The sequence below is a fragment of the Typopeltis vanoorti genome, chromosome 10 (assembly GCF_054136105.1).
Source record: "Typopeltis vanoorti isolate ZY-2024b chromosome 10, IOZ_Tvanoo_1.0, whole genome shotgun sequence".
Classification (NCBI taxonomy): Eukaryota; Metazoa; Arthropoda; class Arachnida; order Uropygi; family Thelyphonidae; genus Typopeltis; species Typopeltis vanoorti.
In genome coordinates, this window is record NC_143558.1 from 128,225,661 (window position 1) to 128,248,469 (window position 22,809).

The 22,809-nt window shown below is 35.8% G+C and overlaps 1 protein-coding gene across 4 annotated transcripts in view; it reads left to right on the top strand.

Moving 5' to 3' along the window:
- LOC150102782 (cell adhesion molecule 2-like) overlaps window positions 1-22,809 on the top strand; it is a 150,792-nt gene that overhangs the window by 68,363 nt on the left and 59,620 nt on the right. Inside the window, exons 2-4 of one of the 4 annotated variants that reach the window (XM_090399778.1) lie at window positions 6,993-7,063; window positions 16,801-16,940; window positions 21,886-21,961. The gene's annotated coding sequence lies outside the window, so the exon portion shown is untranslated. The remainder of the gene's footprint in view (window positions 1-6,992; window positions 7,064-16,800; window positions 16,941-21,885; window positions 21,962-22,809) is intronic. The other 3 variants (XM_090399781.1, XM_090399779.1, XM_090399782.1) reach the window with 3 other exon arrangements.

The window sequence follows — 22,809 nt, forward strand, 5'->3', positions numbered from 1 at the left end:
CTTCTTAATCATAGCTCTCAGTGCTACAACTGACATAGGACCTGTATGCAGGTTATGAAGCCTTCTAAATTCCCGAAGGGTCGCTACGGCATTGCACCGTTTAAGGTAAAACAACTTAAAGTAAAGCACGCTGAGGCAAGGTATGCATACTGAGCACAATTCATCAGTCATTCGAATAACTGCCTGAACGTTCCCAATCCCTTTTTAAGTGGAATTGGTGGCGCTGCTGTCACGTATGCACAGTACATTTGCATAATCCTTTTTACCAGCGTTTACTGCAAATATTTGCTTTCGGATACGCCAGCGCCAAAATTTCCCCTATCTGCGACTTTTGGTACTACATCTTTTTTTCGCGGAATTCATTTCCCCATGCCTTCGAAAGTCTCAATTAAAAATGTGATCCCGTGTATTAGTTTTAGCTACAGATACCTCCAAAGAGGGAAAGTTAATTTATGGCCACCCTGTATATTCTTCAGGACTTTTTGGTTCGCTTACCTCTTTCTTTAAATCGATGATCGCACCAGTGGACTCGGCGATAGATATAGTAGCAGTGGTATGAGGGTTGAATGATTTGTCTTCGAGCGCTGGTCAACACAGAAATGTCTTCCGTGGTGAGACAAAGGACTTGCATGCTGTATTTATGCTTTATTGGACTGAAGTAGTTGTTTGAATTGGCGTTAACGTAGGTCTGTGTGGTGAAAATAATAGTCTATTATAATTCAAGTTTACGCACTTAACAATATTAACGGTTATCTCCACGCATACCTTACAGCGATCCACCCTTTTTCAGATTAGCCCTATATAATTGTCACTTTGTTCTAGTTTACTCACGTTCTATGTCTCTCTGTAGGCGATGGCAGCTGTTAGTATTCCATGGGTGGACGTGAAGAGGGTTTTTTTACGTTGCATGTAGAATACTTTTATTAAGATATTTCAACAATAAATATAAGTTTAAAATGGCGCCGAAAACGCACAAGAAAAATAATGCTAAAAGGAGCATTGTAGGCGACAACAAGAGGGCTAGCCCCGCTAACGAGGTTATTGGAGTTGTGGAGATAACCGTTAATATTGTTATTAAGTGCGTAAACTTTAATGAAAATGAATTAACCTACAAAATATCAATATTAAAGCAGGTCATTAGAAAAACGACGCGGGAATTGCAAAAAGTCGAGAGGCGTTTAAATGAGCATTGGGAGAAAGTGAAAACTAAGCAGTAAGATAAGAAAGAACAAAGCACTGAGACAGGCAAGTGAGGAAGTAACGGAAATCAGGTAAGTGATGGTGTTAGTAAAAAGAAACAAGTTGTTTGGTAGGGTGACTATAATAAAACATGCTATTGATGAGCGAGTTAACTTCGACTTTTCCTGGAGCGAACATTAAGAATATAAACGAGAGTGAAGAGCGAGAAAGTGAAAATCGTCAGTATTTTACCTCGATATGATAAAAAAAAAATGAATTAAGAAGGAGGGCTATGATGACAAACGATTCGATGCATAGGCGATGTAGAAGGAATAGATGCTAGGAGTATCAGAAACAAAGGAGTAGAGTTTGTTGTCTTAGTCAATATGTTGGGACCTCAGACTGCAGGCATTAGTGAGACCTGGCTATCAGAATCAGACATACATACTAACTGGTATCGAGTGTCAAGGGTACAGTATTTTTAGGCAGAGTAGAGAGGAGAGGAGTGGATGCGGTATGTGCTGCTAATGATATTGGATGACTTGAATCCAGTTAGAGTTGAGACCTATGACTGTAGCACTTCTACTAACAGTATTTCATGTGGCAATAAGTTCGCAAGCCATCTGGTGTGAGGTGGAATCTAACAAGATCAATTACATAGTGGGGTGTTGTTAAAAATATGGTGGATCGGTAGCTGGTGATGAAGTAATGCATCACCAAATAGAAAAGATGAGCGCGAAAAAAGTAATCATAATGGGAGACTTCAGTTATCCAAATATTGATTGGGTAACAGTAGAATCTCATGAGAAGAATGAAAATGCATTTATTGAGCTGTTGCGGGACAACTTCCACAAGCAGCATGTGACAGAAGGAACTCGAGGTCAAAGAGTGTTAGATTTGATCATATGTTCAGAGAGCGTTTCAGTTAAAGATGTAACTATTCTGCCTCCGGTTGGTGACAGTGAATCATTACTTGGGAAGTGAGTAGGTTTATGAATGTCCCATTCAGAAAAGGTTGCATGTTGAACTACAAAGCAGGAAATTATGACCAACTGAGGAGTATACTGAGTTCAGTGGAATGGGATCGGTTGATGAATGGGAAGCATTTAAACAATATTTAAAAGATGCAATATCAGAGTGTGTCCCGAGAGTTCCAAGAGTAAATAGGGTAGGAGTCAAATGGACGTTTAATCTTATGTAAGAGATTCATTCCAAGTGCATAAGGAATGTGCATTATGAAAATTATAAACAGCAAGCTAGAATACTAACAACTGTACGGAAAGCAAGGTCTGAGTATGAAAAAAAAAACTGGCTCCACATGCTAAAGACAACTCAAGAATTCAAACGATATGCTGCAAGTAAAAGAAAGAATGAAGATGAAAGAATAACTTTTCTAAATGCAGGTGATGTGAGAGTTATAGATGCAGAAGATGTTGTTCAATTAATGAGTATTTTGTTAAAGCTATCAGCCTGGTGTATGCAACATTGAGCTTACTGCTACCTCTTCACGGGATGAAGAAATGCAGGTGTATGAGGACGAGGTATTAGAGTTGTTGCAAAAATTGAATAAGAATTCAGCGATAGGGACTGATGGGATATCTCTTTTAGCACACGTGCTGAAAGCACGTGTGCTAAAAGAGTGTTCAACTGAACTGGCTATTCCTTTGACCAGGCTGTTTAATATGAGTCTCAGAACAGGGAAGATTTCGCAGGAATGGAAAGTAAGTATGGTAATTCCATTACACAAGGGTGGTGCAAAGACCGATGTATCCAACTATCAACCAGTTATTATCTCAGGAGTGGTAGTGAAGATTTTGGAAAAATTGGTTAGGGATCGCATTCAGAAATGGATCGACAGTGAATTAATACTTTGCAATGAGCAACATGGTTTTACAAAGGGAAGGCCATGTTTAGCAACTTTTTCACATTCTATAACACTGTTACCATTGAACTAGACAAGGAATATGGATACATCACGATACTTTTGGATTTTGCTAAAGTTTTTGACAGAATACAGCATGGTAGACTGTTGCATAAATTGGAGAAAATAGGTTTGGGTTATAAAATATTAGCATGGATAAGAGGATGGTTGACTGACAGATCAAAAAGTGGTACACGGGGGATATGAGTCTGCAAGATTTAAGGTAACTAGTGGTGTACCACAAGGATCAGTGCTTGGTCCACTGTTATTCAATGTATACATTAATGATATTGGGAAGGATTTGACAAGCGACATACAACTATTTGCTGATGATGCAAAGATAGGTAGGGTAATCAGGAATTCTGCTGCTATGCAGTACTTGCAGAATGATTTGAATAGGATGGAACTGTGGCATGGGAAAATGGGTGTCAGTTCAGTGTTAGTAAATGTAAAGTCATTCACTTCGGCGTGATTAGATATCCAATGTCGTATTATATTGGTGGGATTAGGCTAGAAGAAATGAGATTATGGATCTTGTAGTTAGTAGATAGGAATTTGAAGTTTAGGGGCCATGTAGCAAAGATTGCAAATACAACTCAAAAGATAATTGTAATGCTCAATCGAAACTTCACGTGTAGAGATAAGGATGTCATTTTTCCTCTTTACAAGGCCTTGATAAGACCTCATGTGGACTATTGTGCGCAGGTCTGGTCTCCTGGTTTCCGTTGTGATTCTGATATATTGGAGAGAGTTAAAAATGGTCTCAGAAATTCTGAAAGGGTCATACAAGATTTTAGTTGAAAGTTTTCATTCTATGGAGAAAAGGACAAGAGGGCATCCTTGAAAGCTGAGAATGAATACCACTAAAAAAAGGGGAGGGATAGATTTTTCTCTCATAGGGTGATGCGTGATTGGAATGGATTGCCATTGGATGTTGTAAATGAAGTCACGAATATGTATGATAGCTGGTGTGTGTGTGTGTGTGTGTGTGTGTGTGTGTGTATAGTATGTGGCCTCCCTCGATGAGTCCCTGACTCCCTGGAGGTCTCTCTTAATAATAATAATACAAAGGGTACGCAATTGTGAGGCATATCGTTCTGTAGGAGAGTTGATGGGACACAGGAGACAGCTAAATAGGGAGACACAAAATTTGGAGGTGGCCCATCCAATAATTGTAACATAAGCCGAAAATCACATAAATTAGAAAGCAACTATCCCCCATGGAAATTTTATTAAATATTCTGATTAACTGCAATTGCCATCGGACTTTGGTATGTCTAACAGTTCTCGAGTATAAATTGGATCTGAAATAGTCTTTCATTCACGTGGGAAGTGTAGATATCAGTAGAAGTTCACTTTGAAAGTAGGCCTAGGAATTTTTGCGATATAAGCATGTAGAATAATATAACTGGAATACATAACTGAAAGGAAGGAAAGTAAGTTTTGAATCCCGATACGATCTGTGGTATGGACCGAGTCAAACGGGTAGGCTGAATAGTTTTAATTACAGGGAACCAACGAAGGTTATAATGTCAGTATATTGTCTTTTTATTGCGTGTGTTTTGCTTAACGAAAACCTGAAGGTCCGTGAAGAAATTTTCTCTAAGATGAATAACACAGTTCAGAGTGGGATTTCCATATCCTATCAATTGTATTAATATACTTCGTATTTAAAACCATTTATGGACACGGTTGACATTTAAAAAGAGAAAAAAAAATTCCATTGCAATTGAGCTTTTCATTTACATTAATCATAAAATGCCTTTTTAAACACCGATAATAGTACGTCATCACTTTCCTATTCAGTTGACTTTATAGTTTGTGCAAGTCCAGTCTCTTAATGAAACATTGGTTGTTTGGCCCGTATTAATACGGGTCTTACTTTGTAAGTATTCGGAAAAAATTGTATTTAATTGAACAAACGATAACACTGCCATTCTTAGTGTAAATGATCGAAACTGCTTTCACCTCCTCCAGAAATACATGAGTATCAATAAGAATGGATATTAATCTTCTCATTAATACTGTACAATGCATTTGTCAGCTATTGAGAACCTTTAAAAAGTATTTAAATCCGAATGACGTCTTTGCTTGAATAATCAACACAGTTATATTATTGTACCTACGCCGATACAAAGTACAACGAAATTCGTTTGTTATTGCTTCTTAGGTGTACAACGGCATTTCAAATGCGTGTATTTTATTTTTATTTTGAACGAGGATTTATCGAAAACATGCCAGAAGAAAACTATTTTATTAGTTTAAATTGTAAGCAGCTGATTCGTTTTCAACAGCTGTGGCAGAAACAATTTGCAATCGATGGAATTCATTTTTGGCGTGGTTATAAAACTTCTCAATTCAAGATATCGTTTTTGTATTGCGGTGTTTCCAAAGGATTATGGAACTATTTTAGCACATGCATTTGTTTTTAGTGTTGCTAATAATAGTGGAAATAATTTAACAGTTAATCATTGGAATGAATTAAAACTATTTTAAATATTAGAAATAGCAGTAGAACCGAGATGAAATTAATAAAAGGTAAAAAAAAGATGCAAATATGCACAGACTTACTATAGGTAGATGTAAATCGATGAGAGTAATGCAAGGACACTATCACTCCTCGACACATGCGGAGTGTAATTTTTTGAATCAGTGAGATATAATGTTCATCTCTCTCTCTCTCAGCTTTATTGATCTGTTTTCTTTTGCGATGCTGCTTTTACTACGCGACGCCTACACAAGAAAAGCTCACGTGCTGCCTCCTTCAGCGAGAGTAAATCAGAAGCTGAAGCTTAATAAAGGTCACCTTGTTTGTTTCCTGTATTCCTGCGTCTTTGAAGTTCTAGAGATTCCTTCAAGAACTGATGGAATGCGTATGGTTTACATTGGTTAATGGCACTTGGGATTGAAATTTGTTCATCGCAGTCTGGAAGCAATAGATTGCGGCTACTGTTGTATTTCCTAGATCCGTGAGATTCTTCACATTTATTAGAGAATCACACGAGAGATGAAGTTTGATTTTGTTAGGAAGTTTGCTTTACCCACTCCGTGTTAAGGAATTAAAGTTTAGAGCATCTGTTGCAAGCTGTTAATTTAGCACTAGAGCTATTCCATCGTTTATTTACGTCCCAATGGAACCTACACAAGAAACATGAACAGAGATGAGTTTGTAGAAATTTAAGGCAAAAATTCAGGTCTGCTTTATTAATAACATACCCGAGTGTAAACAACCCTGAAGCAAAATAGGATAAATCAGAACAGGTTTCTCATGCAAGTGAAGCAATATAAGTGGATTATCGCGAATGGAGTTCTTAATGTTATAATGGATGTTCTGGAAGCAGCAAAATGTAGTACGCAAAAGGAACATCCATTTTAACGGAGAAAGCTGTGAAGCATGTTGGTGGGTCACGGACGAAAACCGAGAATGAAGTTTTTTTTTTTTTTTTTTTTTTTTTGAAAACTAGGGAGTTGTTTATTCGCTTGCTTTTTTAGTATGCATCTTAATGTTGCCATACGAGTTTCAAGCTTCCCTTATTCTGTATATAATCTTTAATGTTTGAAATATGATTGAAAATCTTATTTCAAACATAAGCTGTTTCCAACTCGCATTGGAAACAGTTTATAATATTGAGTTATCGCTTTGTTTATTTTGTACTGATTACAGTATATAATATCTTTCAGAAATCAAAGAAAATGTAATATTGAAATTAATAAATAAACTTAAGTTTAGCAGGATTTCTGAAGTTAACAATCCTCAGCTAATTTATGCTTTTACTAATTGCTCCAAGGGCAACGAATTGCATACTGTCCCCTCTAAATAATATAGCATTTTTTGTGTATACTATATGCACAGTCCTCTCTCTTTAATGTAACTTTTATACTTTAATTACAGGGATCATTACCGAAACCTATTTCTGAGACGTAGTTTGCAACAAATATTAGCAGAAAAAATTTTTCAAAGGGGTAAGCTGCTTAATTTTAATTTCTTAAGTATGAGATGAGTGTAGTATCTTAGAATTTATAATAATTGTATGTTCGATTTTCAATTATGACTATTTTGCAATACCGATACATTTTAAGAAAATGTTCTTGTGAATTTGTTTATTATATAAAGAAATTAACGCTGCCGTTAGTTGGCAGTTCTTATATATAAGAAGAATTGCAAATTATTTTTCCCCTAACGAGTGATCAGTAACCTCCAACAACCACCCACCATATGCATGCTTAATATAAATAACATCGCTGGAAACTTGAACTAAACATTGCACTTAAAAATAATTAAAAAGGGTTTCAAAAAGATCGCGAGACAAACGATATAAGTGCATAATAATAAAAACAATGACAATAGCAGCTTCCCCCACCCCCATAAAAATGCTAGCGCAGATATTGCCAATAATATCACATCCATGTTTCAAAGAAAGCAACAAAAATTAATGGAGCAAAAATTAGTAACATTCAATTATAAATCTCCATCAGAGAGAAAACGGCAACGAAAAAATAACTTAAACAAGGTCACAAAATTACAAACGCCAGTACCAGAAATACCTGTTGACCTATTAAAGCATTAATACTTCAGACACGAAAATAGCCATGCCAGGGCTTCAAAGATTGATACCAAGAAGCAACACTATGCTACTACCAAAAACCCATGGCCTGCGGCCTCTCGAAAGCTTAAACAACCTCTTGAAGTCGGTGAAATCAAAGAGATCAACACATGGTCTCTTTGCCCACGAAAATGCGTATGAAGTACTAAAAGCACGGTACTAGAAACTACAGTAGAACACCAGAAATACAACCAATGAGGCCTTAATCATAATAGCAAGCAACCAAAACATCACCTTCTGTGACTCATTGCGTCACCGAATTATTATTGCAGTAGTTCCGTAAGATTTTGCAGCATGTTGCTGAAACTAATGCTGGCTAAAGACACTGAAAATGCAAATGGAGAACACCATCCCGTGTAAGCATTCTAGATAGTTATGTTCGGGAGTTAAACGAACGCTATAGGGGAGGGAAAAAACTTTTAGACGGATCTCTCCAAATTATACAGACAGAGTAATATTGATAAAACACAATCCCCTTCGTTTTTATACAGATTCGAACTACACTTTAAGAACGTTAATTGAAACTTACTGTTCATAATCAAATTGGAATGAAAATGACGTGATTGTTGAAACGAATGTATCTTGCAAGCCTTGCAGATAGATGAGGAACAAACACTGAATATGCGCTGTGGATGCATTATTCTGAACTGCTAGATTCAAGTTGCAATTTTCAGTTCTGTGCACTGATAGCTTATAGTGGAATCTTTTTTTTTTCTTATTTTGTTGTGTTACCTTGATAAACTATTATAGATTTAGAAAAATGAATGATTAGGTGTGTGATCTTACTCGTTGATTCAATAAACTATTTTATAAATCTCGATACGAGTCTTAACATTGGATCAATGAAAAGCACAACACACGTGAACCTTATTAATTCAACTCACGGCAGTAAACCATGCACAATAATGCAAGGTCAGGCAAAAAAAAAGCACAATTTGATCACGAGATTTTTTAGTAAAGCAGTTGGCCTTGATTTGGTTCGTCGTTTTTGTTGGCTTGAAAAATAATCGAAAACTGCGCATGCTCATTTGATTGCTAGACTACATCGTAAAAATCGACAGGCTTATTTTATTTTGCCGTATGGTTATCCATTACATTTGTTATCGATTATTGTTAGAAATCACAACTGATGTGTTTATTTTTCTCCTTCATACGAATAATATCCTTCTTTCTTGAATTATTCAAAACTTTCTTAGCATTTTGTCACAACGAGATAAAGCTTCATGTAATCGTTATTTTTTCATTAATACTGTCATTACTCTTCGCACCTGAAGCATTGGGAAAACTTAATGCCAAAGCGAATATATTCTTCACTTTGCGCTGGAGTTATTTCGACTTGCTGTTAATCAAGAATCCTGAATAACTCTGGAGATATCTGGAAGCAATTCAGAAACTTAAAGTGAAAAATACTTTTACGAGTATTTCATAGATGAATACAGGCTGGAGAATTTCATATGCGGATGCAGTTTACATCCGCCATAAACTACATCCGCCCAATGCGGATGTAGTTTTTAAACTACATCCGCATTGGGCGGATGTAGTTTAAACTGGTGAGATTTTTACAGGGTAGTTCACCATTGCTCCCCCCCCCCCCTCAATTTTATCCGTGCTCGGGACCGGCATATGGCTGAGACGCATTCATGACCATAATCCATGTGTGTTCACGGGGACCCGGTGTGCCCCTGGGTTTTTCTGGGGACGAAAAACCAGAGTTTCCGGGTGAAAACCCCACCTACCTCCGTATAAGACCGGCTAACTCACCTTTAATCGAAAGAGATCAGATTAAGGTTCCTCACGTCGTTGACGGGAATCGAACCCAGGACTTTCCGACCAAAGGGTTTTGTCTATACTGACAGAGCTAAGGAGGCACATTAGATGCAAAACAAGACTAAAGCGAAAATTTCTGCGCAATTTTCTGATCCGTTATGCAAAACTTTCCGCAAAAAAAAAAATATTCTAAAGCAATTACAATTGTATGACGCTCGTGATACCATTTTTGTCGGTCCCTCACGGGGAGATTGAAGCGTCTAGAAATCTTGCATGTTATAGAACTGTTGATCTCCATAAAAGAATGGAAACAGTGATGGAAATTAACAGTGGACTGAAAATAACAATCACTTTGATTTCGTTTTTCAAAGTTTTTCATTCCAAGTGTGAACAAAAATTACATTAAGATAGTGATGAAAAGTTAAAGTGACTACTTTGGCGTATGAGCGATCATTTAAATTACAACACTGGTTTGTATTTCACCTTAACTGAAAGGTTACGTGTTGAAGATAAGAAATATCGTTTCAAAACTCGAATCTATAGTCACTAGCAAACAGGGTCTTATATAAGACTAGTCAGTATCAGTGGATTTTATGAATTTTGGGAAGAATTTTTTTTACAGTTTGTACCTGGATGCTGCAATACGTGATGTATAAAATGTCACACTAGTTTAAAAAATCGCAGAATAACAAAATACCGCAACAGTTGCGCTGAGTTATTACAAAATTAGCAGCATTCTGTTGAAATTTATGTGTGTTACTTTAGTGTCTTTTATATCTTTATTATTTATGGCTTCATTAGTCCTTTAAAGATTTGAAAAAAAGATGTTAACCCGATTTTGTTTTTAAATTCCAGACAGTTAATGCACTCAGCGCTTATCACTCCACGATCTTATCTTGTTTTAATCAAAAATGATTCCTAGCGTTGAGATTGCTATTCTCCATAGCAATCGCAGTATAGAAATGCGATGTGCAGAAATTACCTCTTAAAGTACTAAGATAATTGCGAATCTGACAGATACAAATACTCGTTATTTCCCGTCTAGCAACAGGAACGTTTAGAAAAATAATTAAATCACTCCTTTACCTCTTAAATGAATAAGTAAATAGAGGAAATGTAGCGTATTACATGCTTCCATCTTGATGTCAAAATACAATGAAAAAGACGGCAAAATACGATTCATATTAATTACGAAACATTGACGAAAATGTATTTCAATATTAATGCACAGATGTTTGCATCAAAACATGAATAATAACCGTTAGGCAGAGAAAAATATTTCTGCCTTAATAGAATGCCAAAATAAATGCACCATCAAATAAGCTTGCACATCACGCAAAAATGAACTTCACATCATCTCAATATGTGTGAATAAAACATTGAGATGAGATCATACAACCTAACACTCTTAAAATGTACGCATTGATGAAGAATTCATAAGTTATGCAGCACAAATTAATTTTCCTAGTGAATTGTTAATATCACAATCTTTAATTTACAAAGTAAATTGCGTTAATTTGAATTTATAAAAATGATTCTCATTTATTGTTTATTACGAAACTAAACTCCTTTAATGGGAAGCTTGAATGATTATTAACTGAAACTCAAATGCAGCTCAAGATCCAGAGGGAGCTGCAAAGTTTGAGAGGTTGAAGGTATTTAGGTGCTTGGGTTCTTTCGTGACTGAAGACAACAAAGTTGAGGCTGATGTCCAGAGTCGGGTAAATGCTGCGAATGTGTCCTATTATCAGGTGCGTCCCCTTTTCGCCTCGCGCTTGCTGTCTTGGACTACAAAAGGTGGGACTATACAAGACTTTGATCAGGCCTGTTCTCCTCTACGGTGCTGAAGCGTGGACTCTCACGGCGAGACAAGCCGATCACCTGAGAGTATTCGAGAACAAGATGCTACGACGTATCTATGGAGGGGTCATCGCAGACGGAGTCTGGAGGAGGCAATCCAATGCTGCCATACACGCTTTATACAATTCGGCAGACGTCTTGATGGAGCTGCGAGCCCGCCGTCTTCAGTAGCTGGGACACCTGTACCGTATTGGTCCCGTAAGGACTGTGATACAAGTGTGGAAGGCCCGACCTCGATCAGGGAGATGGGCGGATCAGGAGAAGGAAGACCTGCAGACTGTCGGGCTGGAGACCAGAACGTGGCGGACAGTCGCAGAGGACCGTGCCCAGTGGCGACATGTGGTGCTTGAGGCCAAAAGTTCCTCCCCCCCCCGGGCTGATAGCGCTGGCTAATGTAGAGTATGTTATAACAATGAATATGCGAATACCGTAAAATAATGTGGTACTAAAAAATGGTTCCTGGTTCCTTTTAGCAGTATGTATATTCTAAATGATGCAAAAGAAATAAAACCTCCAGGATTTGGAAAATATATCCAAAGGTTCCTTTCTAAATTACTTGCCCACGCGTGACAATGCTGACTCGTATTCTAAAGTAGGCAGACAGGAACGATTTCAACACTCCTGTCTCTTCGTGTTAAAGATTTGATGTTTTAAGTTATCACTAACTAAAATATACAGGGTGTTCGGGATAAATTTGACAGTTTCGTAAGGAAAAAGAAAATCTTCTTTGTATCTATTAAATTTAATGAATTGACAAAAAAACATTACAGGCAGAGTTAATTACAATACTATCAACAAGATTTACTCAAAATAACCACCATTAGCATCGATCACAGCTTCAATTCTGCTTCGGAACCTCGAACAAGCTGATGCTACAGTCTCCCTGGGAAGGGCCGCAAAAACTGTTTTAATTTTATCCATTAACTGGGCTTTTGTATTACTGGAAGTGCGATTGGTGTCTTTTTCAACTGCGCCCCATACAAAATAATCCATGGGGTTAAGGTCTGGGGAGTTTGGAGGCCAAACATTTGGACTGGTGAAGTCGTAGAAATTTTCAGACAACCATTTTTGACTTTTCCCAGAGGTGTGGCAAGGGGCCGAATCCTGCTGCCATACATACGGCCTACCATTGGCTACCCTTGTTATCCAGGGCTTGACTACAGTTAGCAACTCCACGAACAAAGCCCGAATTCCAATGCCAGGGTTCTTCAACACCTGTTCCTGCAGATTTGCGAGGAATTCTGCTGTACGAACGCAATCAGATCGTCTGCTAGGGATCTTTCTTCTTGCTACATCCTCGTAGTCACCATTGCAAGTCTCTAGTTCATGCCTGATTGTTTTTACTGTATTCAGGGAGCATTGGGCAGCAGTCGTAATATCCTTATTTTGATGGCGGGCACGAATCATCATGATACAAGTTATTCTCTTCCATGATTCAGGTGGGTTCCAGCTATCCATCCTTTCTGACATCTTGTATGTGAATGAAGAAGGGTCCAAACTTTTAAATGAAGAGAAGTGTGTGTTAATACATGTAACTTACGGAAAAATATAATTAATTATAAATATGTCAAATTTATACCGAACACCCTGTATATTCATAGTTTAAAATATTAACTGAGTCTTGTTCTCATGTTATTAAGGTGCCCACATTGCTTGAAACGGCTCCATGAAAATTCATCGTGAACATTTTTCAGTGCAAGTTTCTCGAATGGTAATTCGTCAAATGTCAATTTGTGAATACTTTTCGATGAAATCTTTTTTTATAAGTCACTGAAACACTTTTCTTGCAAATTTAATGTTTCCATTAATATCTAAGAGATACAGAAACGCGATTAAGAAACTATCCATGATTTTCCTAACTGCTTTTTGCTCATTACCGAATAATATGTAGACTATAAACATGGCAGAATCATGTTCTTTTTCTAGTGTATGGCCTACTTTTAAAGCGAACTTGGTGATTCATTCTTTAATAGCGACAGTATCTTGACTTGTATTGATCTCTGTTGTCATGGCAATGAATGCGAAAAGCATCATGTATAAATAAGTATTTAATCAACTTGACTAGAAAATATTCTTCACCTATTACAGATTCTTATATATTTTGTTTTTCTTCCACAAATCTGTACATATATTAGGATTGAAAAACCAATAGTAAATCCAAGTAGCTCGCGGATTAAGCACCAAGCAAAAATGAAGCTCAAACTATTGTTTCTTCAATCAAATGTATCCCAAGAGTCACTTTGAGTTTTGGTGAAATAGTGTAGGTTTGAAGCAAATATCTAAATAACATGATTATGTATATTTTATGCAAAATAGAGCACTTCAGTTGCGAATAAATTTAAAATAACTGGATCTGTGCATGACGAAAAGATCTGGATTCCCAAAGATAGTACGAGAAAGCACTGAATCTCTTCCCAAGTCCTCGAAAAGCATCAGAAATGATCACTTAGGAATGTATCCTGCAGAGATTAAACATGCCCACCATAGCAGTTCAGGGAATCTTGAATTGGTTTGAGTATGTTCAGTTTGCAAGACGAATTGCTAACCGATCATTTCTAATCTTCGAACTCGACATACAGATTCAATGTATTCTCGTACTGTCCCTTGGCGGCCAGATCTCTCTTCGTCATGCTCATATCCGCTTTTTAAATTTACGTTATTTTATATAAAAATATATAATCATGCCATTAAGACATTGGTTTGATTGAAATTTGCTCTATTTCCCCCGAAATACGCAGTGACTTTTGGAAACCCTGAATTAAATGGTCATTCATGACATATTTATTGTGACTAATTACATATATTTAATCTGCAATTTTTTGTTGACGAAAATTTTATTCCTGAATAATCCAGTCCAACGAAGTTATATTCGTCTCAATTGCCAGCAACAAAAGAATATAATAATGCATTTTGACTATAATTTCAGTTTTCCTTTCTTTCCATACAGTCTCAAAGCCGACATATACTGAAATCGAATTGTTAATTATAACAAAGCAACAGAGCGCAAGACAATTTTTTTTAAAAAAATTCACAATTAAACAATATGAGTTGTAAAAGGCGTAACATCTTCATTGATTTAAATAGCACTGGAAAGCTTTTAGGTCTCATTCAGTCACTATTTGGAAACTCAATTTCTTTTTCCTTGAACCGTTTTAGATAATTTGATTTGACAACAGATTCTGGTGAATTGTTTTATCGATTATTTCTGATTCGATTCATTGTTTTTCGGTCAATTGTTGGTTGAATTGCTTTTTCGGTCAATTGTTGGTTGAATTGCTTTTTCGGCCAATTGTTGTCGACGAATTGTATGTGCTGGATTTTTCTGCATGCCATCGGTCACTAGAGCAAGTGACCAACTGAAATATAGCAGTTATTGTTTGCTTCAAAACTATTTGCGTTCATCATTCCATTACTAATAGACAAACTTGGATTTTATGTAAGATACATAGTGAAACAGTCGACAAAGAGAAGCTAAAGAGATTTTTAAAAACTATTCGTACACTATTCCTCGTCTGTTTGCTTACGGCACATTGCTCAGTTCCATAAGAACACACACGCAAATAACAGTATAACACACTGGCCTTCATAGCTTGGGTTGCTTCGGCTGTAAATTCAAAACAATAAAAAACCCAAAGAGTGGAAGCTATGGGTTATTGCAAATTAACAAGCGTATTTAGATCATGAAAGCTTACAGCTGTTTTGCTCAAATAACACAGTGATCTCTCTCATTCAGTCACTCTCTCTCTCTCTTTCTCATTCAGTCACTTTTGTTTTAATGTGATAAATGGGTAAAGTAAGACTTCTTTTTGTTGGCAGTGAGAATTGAAGGTCTTAAAAACTAACCTTCAGGCATAATTGGGTTTATCAGAAACGTAATTCCGAAATTGCCTTCGTTCATCATTTTTATAAGCCAAAAACGGAAATAATTATGACTTAAGTTTGTACAGAGTAAGACATTAGGTAATAGTTGTGGTTTCGACAAGATGTCATATATTAACCCCCTAATCAGTGCCTTCCTTGACTGGTAGAAAAATTTCCTAATCATCCTATCAGTTAGATAAATTAGCAGCTTAATTTTAGTCTCTGTAATTTCGGATCTTCTCGCTTATCTACGGGATTCATTATTTTGCTGTATTTAAAAGAAATTGTTTCACTTCGAACCACTCATTTACTGATCTGTAAGATAAGTGCTGAAATTATCTATAGCGTTCGAGAAGATTAGTTTTATCAATGGAATGATGCCTGTAAGAAATCTATAATATGGAGGTTTATTGTGTTCTAATTTTAATATTAAAAGTATTAAAATTTAGGACTCTAAATAAAGTACTTTTTGTCACTGATGTCGAATTCACGTGCCTTTTGAATTATTTAGGTTTTTCGAAACTCTAGCTCAGTGCATAACTCGATAGCGTCGTATTCCCTGTATACCAAACTACTTGATTTCAGAATTATTTATAATAGAAATAATGACCATTTTATAGTGTTACTGACAGCGAAAATTCTGCCACCTGGTGAGAACAGACAGATCCAGATTTATAGTTAATGCAAGTTCATTTGATGGTTTAGCTATTTTTAATTCCACAAGAGGATGATGTTATTTAGTTTAGGAAATTCCTTATACATTCCAAAAAAAACGCCATCAACAAATTTTAAATTCTTTCAGCTGCATCTGTAAACAGGCTCAGATGAAAGCGTCAGGGGGTTTTCTTTCAGAAAGCTTGGATTTTTTTCCTCCTCATTTTTTTCTGAGTAAACGGATTCGATGAAAAGTATACATGATTTTTCTGTGATAAAATGTGCATATTAACATATGTATGGGTAACTGTGGTAGAAAAGCACTTCCCATTTCTGTAAGAAATACATCAATATCGTATTCGGTTTAATGAATTAAAAAATAATAGATTCCATTTTAATTAGTATTATTCTCTGACCACCCCTCCTGTGATCTACAGTTTTCTACCTACCATGAAGTCAACCAAAAGAAATTGTCTTCCTGTTCACTCCCCTTCCCCCCACCTTTTCTTCACAATACCTAAAACAATGAGTTCATTGTTCCGGTACAATTCAAAGAAAACCATTTGCTTTCCAAAAGCAACCTATGATTATTAAACTACGTCATGTCTGACACCAGATATTAACAATTGACTAATTCTATGATTTCTATTGGTGTGTACTTAATTTACAGTTGACACTATAATATAAATAATCATTTGAAATAATCCGCACTCATAGGGCGTTGCAATATCACCCTATCATCTATAAACAATATACAAGTGTGTGCGTGTACCTACACACACTCGTATATCCTCTGCTGGAAGAAAAACGATCCATCGGTCTTACTAACGAACGAAATTATTTATGTTGTATATAGGGGAGGGGACGATATCGATTTAACCACCGAGTCCTACATATTAAAGTACAACATCTCGTGGCATTTATCTCATTTTTTTTCCTCTTATTTACTTGCAGTTTTAGCGGTGCATTCCAGAGATTTGAACATTGCTGAAACGTAACTGCTGATGAGAAGATAAAAGCGAACATAAGGGAAACGCAGAGCTATGGAGTGTATTCTGTTATCTTAGTCTCACAGCTCCGTTGAGTCTGCACAGGTAATTTTCTCACCTAATTCTCTAAATCACACTGAACTAAGTTTCCTTTGCGAAAGGTCATAATCTTCTCATAGCCGCGACCTCTTCTCGTGACTTTAGTAGTAGCGAGGAATTTGCATATTTAAAGAAGCGCACTGGTCGCACACTTCTTGTAAAACTAACCTCAGTGGAAAGTTAGTCAATTAACATAATTTTCTCGAGGTATCATAATTATCTTGGTCTTTGGGTCCTTAACTGTCTTCGCCTAATGCCTTGTCGACGAGACTCTAAATTCTGAACTGGGGAATTTCGTCAAAATTGTTCGCCGACCTTTTCCAGAATGTTTATGAAGATTACATTACGGATCTGATTGCTTCAAAATTGTTAAATTAATGTAGCGATATAAAAACGGCTTTGAGAAATAGAATTGCGCTTAAGTAGCTAGAAACTACGCATCTCTAAGGATGACCGTTCTAATTACATCTGTTTCATATTCATGAAATTCTACATATTCACATAGGGTAGAAATAAATTAAGATCTCTCTTTCTGTGAATAAATTATCACTACAATTGGATTTATATTATTCAGTTTATAACGCAGACTATCCTACTCGGTAACAATACTGATTAACAACAATGATTCTGCTTCTATTGTATATTACTGTATTATTGAGAAAAAAAACAACTAATTCAAATCGCTCGAATTTGACTCTTTTCCAAACTACAGCCGAAGCCCTAATTAAAGCAGCAAGACAAGACTGAGCGTGGTGGTCTATTTTGTAGATAATATTCCACCATGTCAAACTTCATGGCTGTTAAATGCACTTGAAAAACGCACATTATATTAGGTGTAGACCCAAACGGAATCATGGATCTAGTTTACGTCATCAATAGCCGTACAACCAACCAACTCAGAAGTAATATATTGGATTAAATCGGGAGAAAAATGAAAGGCGAAAGCTTTTCCTCGGAAAGAAGCAATAACTTCTTATCCTGAATCTTTGACGCTCAAACAGACAAGCTTGATTTCTCTTCGAATGGGCTAGAAACAACAATAAGTCATTAAGAAGGAATTGAAAATAGCACTCCTGTGTAAGTGCCGTACGACTTGACGTTATTCATTATGGAATGATAAAACAACCTTTCATGAATGCACTATTTTTACGTTGTAATAGAATTCGAACAGAGGAGAGCTTTTCAAACAAAAAAGGCAATTGTTATTGACTTCGGAAAATCTGGAAATGATCCAAAACTGGCAGACAATTATAGTTCTATTGCTTTGGTCTCTCTCTCTCTCTCTGTGCGTGTGTGAGATCCTAGAAGAAATGGCTATGCTTTTCTGTGGGACATCCTGAGGGACATCCTACTTTTTTTCCAGCACTCAATGTGGCTTTCCATAGACTTTTTATTTCGACATTCTACTATAGTTTATATAAACGAAAGAGAAGAAAACATTGCGTAGCTTCATGGAACGGCACATTGAAATGAGGAAAACCAATTTCTTGGTTTTCCTCATTTCCTCTTGTTACATAGTGACACGAGGAGGCTGTTCGCCAAGGATGAGTGTTAATTTCGATAGCAAAAACCGTGATTCATCTTCTTAGATGTTTCTAGCTGTCTACAATGTTCTTTATGTTAATGTGTAGCACTAGGATCTGAGACATATGGTTGCAAAAAATCAATTGATAATTGCAATTTTTTCGCTAATAGGCTGAAATTTTCAACAGAAAAGAAAACCAAAAGAAACAAAAGTCAAATTTAAATAACCATTGATTTTGCTCTGAATATGCTTAATTATGAAAATAATTAAAATTAGCTGATGTAATTAAAATGCATTCAATGTTTTGGATGTGCTAGCATTTTTATGTAAAGAATAAGAATTACTGAAATAGTTATGTAAACGTATTTCAGGTTCGGCGTCTAATTTATTTGTAGTTTGATCTTTTTCCGGTACTGAAACAATCTCAAAGATGTGACAAAAGGCGTAACAAAATTTCCAGCATGATCAGAAAATTCGGGATATTCTTTGTAAACAGTACACGGCCATCAAGGAGTTCTCGTTCATATTCCACTTTTAGAGTAGAATCGTTTGATGCATCAATCAAATATTCTCTCTCATTCTGCTGAAATTTGTCCATCGAAATATCTTCGATGAACAAAATACATTTTGAATTCCGTTATCATTTTTGGTGCTGGAAAATCTTCTGTGAAGGTTTCGCGCAGATTCGATGATTGTCGCCTAATGCATCTTAGAACAGTTGTATCAAAAGACGTCATGTCAGGATTAAAAAAAAAAAAAAAAAAAAAAAAAATTAACTTCCAAAAAACACATTTCGCTTCATTTTTGCGCATATATTTTCCAAAGATTAAGCGTTTTAAAATTATCGTATCTGTGTTTTGCTTAATTTTAAAAATGCGTTTTAATTACTTAGAGTGAAATATTAAGTTAATTTAAAAGTTTAAAAACCGCAAGTCTTTTTTAATGTCATAATTTGCATCTAAATATACTTTTTTTGAGGGACAGTACTCGTGTACTTGTTCAGACAAAAAAAAATCGTACCTCTTTCCTAAAATCATAAAATTGACTTTACTTCCTACGAAATCGGATATCCGTATCCGTATAAACCATCGGATATCCGTATGCAAGAGTAGTTCTATTCCTGCCCCCCCCCCCCCCCCGAAAAAAAAAACTAAATAATTCTTCGCAAACTAATGAAAATAATCTGGAATTTAATTCCCTTTATTAATAAAATTGACTGTTTTAACTAGATTATCGACAACCCCTTTCGATTCATTTTGCATTCTTTTCCCATCAAAGGCGTGGAGGTGAAGCAGCAGTGGAGGGTTGAATGTGAAGAACTTTGGCTTTTATTCGTGATTCTGCATCTTATTTGCGCTGAACAGAGATTTTGCTCCATTATTTCAAATAAGAAAATATAAATTTCAAGATAATTCGTTTTTCCTGGTAGGTATTCAGTATCAAAAATTGTTTCGTGATCCCACTGGGAGAGGCAAATTAAAATATTCTCTTACACAGTTGAGCCAAATGCATGGCGTTCATTTCTAAATCAGCAAAATCACTTTTAATTATAATGACAAGCGATCTAGAGAATTTTAAGCGCCTTATTCCTCACAAAAAATGCAATATATTTGTAATGCAGCGGTTTTATAAGAAAACAGAACGCTCTTGATTTTTTTTTAATATCACCGATCATACAAACAAACATTTAGTTCATCTTATGTACACGTTATCCTTTGGCCCGGCGTAATATGACCTCAGTTGCATATGATCCTATAAGTCCCAACCAACCATCTGAAACCAAAAAAAAAAAATCGCAGATTATTTCGTTGTTTATCTGCAATGGATACACGGCCAGAGAGACATTGAAGGAATCGAATGACAGTAACATCCAATGCAGTATCCATTGACTAAAGTAAACGAGAATAGAATCTCAGGGTTCATATCAGAAGTTCCCCCCCCCCCACCTTTTTTGGGTGAGGACCTACCAATTGAAAAAGCACATTTTTTTCTGGTGTTTAAGTCACGCGAAATAAGAATTTTCGCATAACTTAAAACGGTCTTGTATATTTGAGTTCAAGCAAGCGGTATATTTTAAATCCAACAATATATTTCTCTCAAATTAATTTGCTGACATTTGATACATTCGATTAAATTCTCTTTTTGCATTTTAACATCGTGGTTGATTTTCATGAATTGACGAAATGTAAACACTAATGAACAGTTCCCATTGTTCTTTGCATCTGATTCTGCTCTATAGGAACATTCTCGGCAAGTTTAATTAACTTGTGTACGTGCTGATCATTAAATCTACCTCATTTATTCTTTTTAAATGGCATCAAGTGTTTACTGATGCTTACTCTTCAACTTTTAAAAAGCTGAAAAACAAAACAACCCTTCCTCAGCGAGTTTTTTTTTTCTATTTTTTTTTTTTTGTTATCGATTCTTTCTTTTTTATACATACTGTTAAAAGTCGGTTTATCCATAATAACTTAATTGTTTTTTTTTGTTTGTTTTTGAATCAGTTATGTGCAAAATTTACAACATAATTAAAATTCTGAATTTCTACCCAGCAGCAGCGCATTTAATAAGATTTCGAGGGACAATAAAAAGGCAAAACAGCTCTTATTTCCCTAATCTCTTTAACAGAAAAAGTAATTAGATGTTGATTACAGTGCTGCCTTTCTTGTTCGCGACTATTTTTCCATTTGAATTAAGTCTTTATGGCATTCTTTACTTATTTGCTTTTAGTTAATTCTGTAATATTAAATGCGTTCAGTCCATTATGCATAAGAAATAAAGTTCGAATGAATGTAATGATGATCCGAATATCGAACTAGTAGTGTCAATAAGGAAACGCATACGTTTTTGATATTATGATTTCACCGTACAAATTTTCCGCCAAACTTCTGCAAAAGAAATGGAAAAAATTGAAATTTATGGCTTACTAAGGCGATTTGCTGCCACCTATCGTTCACACGTGGATTGTGCTGCCATCTGTCGTTGCAGTACTGGACCATACATTAGTAACAAAGTATGAAAAATATAAGTTGCAAACGTAAGTTTCTGTGGGTAATTTCTTGTATTGAGACCACATTATGATGTAAATAAAGAGTTTAATAAAAATAAGCAATTAAAATTCGACACGTTTCGTAAGGCATGAGACTTACATCATCAGGGGTACTGGTACAGAAAAGTTTTACATAACAAAAGCCTATTAACAATTAAATTACATATATTAGATGCTTTGTTAACTTAATAATTGTTAAATATAATTGATTAACCAGAATACAAACATTAAATAGGATATAGCACGCGTGATCCCACAGAACGTGATAGCAACAACTAGCAATGTTCCAACACGCATACAGTAACGAATTTTATCATTTGTATTCTGGTTTATCAATTATATGTAACAGGTATGAAGTTATTAATTTTTTGTTTCAGTTTTCTGAAGACTTCATAAATGAGGCGGTGTTAAAGAAACGAAGCAGGCACTCTTCTCGAGGGTCCTCCAAAATAGGCAAGTCAGCTTGTTTTGTTAATTTTTTTTTTTAAATCGTTTCAATAGTTTAAAACATTTGCAGCAGTTTTAATAAACTTAATTAGTTCACGCCCCGAAGGTTTGTCAAAATTTGAAAGGCTTAATTATTATCCAATTCCTGGTTTGTATTCTATAGTATTTAAAATATTTCAGTATACCGAAGCTTCACTAACCTATAACCTATGAAAGATAGGCGACACATCGTTTGCTTAAAATCGAAAAGCATTTTATGTTTTCAAGCTTGTTTGTAATGTGAAGACATCAGAAGACAAATAAGCCAACGCCCTCAAGTGTGCAACTTCCTTATAATTATTCGCGCGAGTACTCTCTCGTACTGAAACCAAATAAACGTATCTGATGATTACTGCATTCTGGTATACTTAGAAGAGTGATAATTTATTCAGAGTAGGGTAGGGTAGGTGCGCATTTAGTAATCAGAGTCAGCTTGAGATGTGTCAGAGATAAATCCATATAACGAGGAGGTGTTGGCAACTTATTTCGCATTTATAATAGATCCATCCACGACGTAGTTGTGTTCACCAATAATTATTTTGAAGTCAATACAGAAAAGTTTTTTTTTTTGGATTTTGAGTGATATTTGTTGAACATAGGTTACTTTATACACTTAATACAACCCATATTGGTACACGGTTTGTGTGTACCAATACGGGTTGTACCACAGTTAAAATAATCGTATGCTATGCTGAATAAACATCCTGATAACAAACGCATCACCTTAAAAGCAAAGTGACAGAAGTATCAGAATTTCCCATGGTTTTGGGATCGCTTACTAAAATATATACCTCGGTTTTTTTTTTCCAATTCAG